This window comes from Schistocerca serialis, chromosome 5 (assembly GCF_023864345.2).
Source record: "Schistocerca serialis cubense isolate TAMUIC-IGC-003099 chromosome 5, iqSchSeri2.2, whole genome shotgun sequence".
Classification (NCBI taxonomy): domain Eukaryota; kingdom Metazoa; phylum Arthropoda; class Insecta; order Orthoptera; family Acrididae; genus Schistocerca; species Schistocerca serialis.
This window is the reverse complement of record NC_064642.1, coordinates 396,518,429-396,522,056: the sequence shown is the minus strand read 5'-3', so window position 1 is coordinate 396,522,056 and position 3,628 is coordinate 396,518,429. Positions and strand designations below refer to the sequence as shown.

Below are 3,628 nucleotides of genomic sequence, written 5' to 3'. Positions count from 1 at the left end.
CAATAGTGAACTACAAATTAGAAAGTCAGTAGATGTTTTCCTTGTTTGTGGCAACGACCAACAAGGGTTGGGTTGGGTTGTTTTGGGGAAGGAGACCAGACAGCTAGGTCATCGGTCTCACCGGATTAGGGAAGGACGGGGAAGGAAGTCGGCCGTGCCCTTTGAAAGGAACCATCCCGGCATTTGCCTGGAGCGATTTAGGGAAATCACGGAAAACCTAAATCAGGACGGCCGGACGTGGGATTGAACCGTCGTCCTCCCGAATGCGAGTCCAGTGTTTAACCACTGCGCCACCTCGCTCGGTGCAGTCAGTAGATAGATAAGCATATAGCAACCGGAATATCAACATGCAAAACAAAAACCTACTAACTTACCCACCAACCTAATAAAAGTGAGTTGGTACAGACATTTGTGTATTTAAAGTAGTCAGTTATTCAGTATTCCATGGTCCCTGAACTTGTCTTCGTAAACAACAGCCACTGAACGACAAAATCAACTTAGTCCCCGATTTCCTCGCGGTACTTCCGGACACTTTCCCGCCCACCGGAACAGTCTGCTGCGCCGAACCGGAGAGCAAACAAAGCGGCAGCAAGTCTCGAGCGCTACTTGTTCATCTGGTGGCGGCAGCGGCGGTAAGGGCGGGGGGCGGGGGAGGTCGAAGAAGGAGGCGAGTTCCGGAGCGCCTCGCCAGTCCCCGGGCTGTTTGCGGCGGTCCTTCTTTGAGGGCGGCCTTCAAAGAGGCCGGCTAGCTAGGCGAGGCGCCGCGGGCTACGGGGGCGGCGGCTGCTGCGGTGGCGGCGGCGGCGGTGGCGGTGGAGGCCTTTGACGCGGCACCTCGGCGCCAGCCTACAGCCTACAGCCTGCAGCGTACAGCACGCAGCCAGCAGCAGGCAGCCGGCCCGGAATGCCTCCGGAGTTAACCATCCCTGGTACGCGCCGCCCCCGGAGTCACCCAACTCCGGCACCCAGTTACCGCCCCCGCTTCGCTGCTCCAGTTTCCTCGACAGCAGCTGCCGCCGGCGGATTCCTTTCCGCGATTGTCCTCTTCCAGTAGTGCTTCCCACCTTGCCAATGTGCGGGTAATTACCCCCTGGCCTGTAAAACGAAATTTTCTGAGGGATGAAGAAGAGTTCGAACACTGGTTGTAAAAACACTAGGAGGTTCGTTAATAGACTGTATTTTGCCCCTATGGTGCCAGGCCTTACTGAGTGTGAACCTGCCAGGTAGCTCCTGTCGTCGCCGTAACCTACGTGTAACATTTCATTGGCAACTGGCAGGTGTTCATACCGCACAGTTGGATTAATAACACTTCAACAAAATTAACACAACTATTAGATACAAAGGCGGTTCCAAACTACTCAAATTAAGACTCTTAAGATTGTGCGCCACAGCTCGCATGAAAGACTTTTGCTTGCAAAATAATCACCCGATGCTGTTGAAAGTATTAATTATATTACCTTACAATCAGTTTCTACCTAACCAGTCATCTTAAAATACCTTTACTAATAGAAAAGGCATAAGGAATAAGACAGTAATTAAAACCATTATGCACTAACTTTTAGAGGCAACGGCCTTGCCGCAGTGGATACACCGGTTCCCGTGAGATCACCGAAGTTAAGCGCTGTCGGTCCTGGTCGGCACTTGGATGGGTGACCATCCAGGCCGTCATGCGCTGTTGCCATTTTTCCGGGTTCACTCAGCCTCGAGATGCAATTCAGGAGCTACTCAACCGAATAGCAGCTGCTTCGGTCAAGAATACTATCTTAACGACCGGGAGAGCGGTATGCTGACCCCACGCCCCTCCTATCCGCAACGCTTCTCCTATCCGCATCCTCCACTGAGGATGACACGGCGGTCGGATGGTCCCGGTAGGCCACTCGTGGCCTGAAGACGGAGTGCTTTTTTATGCACTTACTTTTAAAATTTTTATGGTAAATGCCACATACTTGTAATTTCGAAAAGTACTTCATTATTAGTTCTCGCTTTGCTATATGTAGCACGCATAGGATAAACTAAATAACACAAAAAACGTCGTTGTACGCCGTCGTATATGATGATAGTCACATGAGTTCACACATTTTTGCTTGACCATTACAATGAGGCGACAAAAATCGTAGGATATACAGATGGCGGTAATATCGTGTACACAAGGCATAAAAAGGCAGTGCATTGGCGGAGCAGTCATTTGCAGTCGGCTAATTCATGTGAAAGGGTTTTCGCCGTGATTGTGGCAGCACAACGGGAATTAACACTTTGAACGCGGAATGATAGTTGCAGCTAGACGTATGGGACAATTCGTTTCGGAAATCGTTAGGAATTTTGAAATTCCGGGATACACAGTGTCGAGAGAGTGCCGAGAATATCGCACACCAGGCATTACCTGTCACCTCGTCCAGCGCAGTGGCCGGTGGCCTTCACCTGACGACCGAGAGCAATGACGTTCGGGTAGCTGACAGAGAAGTAACACTGCTTGAAATAACCACAGAAATCAATGTGGAACGTACGACGAATGTATCCGTTAGGATAGTCGGGCGAACTTTGGCGTTAATGGGGTCCGGCAGCAGACAACCAACGCGAGTGCCTTTGATAACAGCACGACTTCACCTGCAGCGCCTCTCCTGGTCTCGTGACAATATCGGTTAGGCCCTAGACGACTGGTAAACCAGGGGCTGGTCAGATGAGTCCCGATTTCAGGTGGTAAGAGCTGATGGAAGCTTCGAGTGAGTCGCAGATCCCCTAAAGCTATGGACCCAAATTGTCAGCAAGGGTCTGTGGAAGCTGGTGCTGATTCCATAATGATGTGGGTTGTGTTTACATGGAGTGGACTTGATCCCTCGTTCCAACCCAACACATCATTGACTAGAAATGGTTATGTCCAGTGTGACTGGGTGATTGCTCTTCTAAACAGTAGTCCATTCGTGCAAACCAGTTGCATCTTTACCTGTGGTTACTCATAGTTTTGGTACTTGGGTTATGCACGGCTATGTTTAAAAAGTATAGCTCAATGTAGTCTTAGAATCGAGCTGCATGCATCTCTTTCACGCCCCACAAATAATTCGCTGCAGATTACAGCCGGTAGCTGAGATCCTGCAGTCAAATAGTCTGTCATTGGCTACTTTGGAAAACTGATAAAATGCACAGAAATCTAAAATAAAAGATAGATGAATAATTTTATAAAAAGTTATCTATCCTAACGTCTGTAATTGATGTAAATGACAGGGAAATATGTTGAATAACAGTGTTCGTTCAACGAAAGACAGAAATACTCTCCTAAAATTTGGTAAAGTTACATTGAGAACCTTACGAGAATACTAGCAAAATCCCCAATCTAAATTGTTATCAAAGATACACAAAATGAAAACATGAAACATTCCCCAGTTCACAACAGTCTAGAGTTCAGTGTGATCAAATGAAATGATCGCACGGCATTGTTGGCCGGGAGACCCCATGCGGAGAGTGATGATTCATAAAGTAACACAATGTGATACAAATAATAGTAACGTGGAGCACATTCAGATCTCTTGTGAGCTAGAGACGCTTCAAAAGTTATGGTATTTTAGCGACCATTCACCGCCCAGAATCGGTCACCTGTATGACGGGATCATACAAATTACCATAGACAGGTCTT

General features: G+C 48.3%; 1 pseudogene; it reads left to right on the top strand.

Annotated features, from left to right (window-relative positions):
- Positions 1-1,563: 1,563 nt before the first annotated feature.
- LOC126483036 (5S ribosomal RNA) lies at positions 1,564-1,681 on the top strand (annotated as a pseudogene).
- The last annotated feature ends 1,947 nt before the right edge of the window (positions 1,682-3,628 follow it).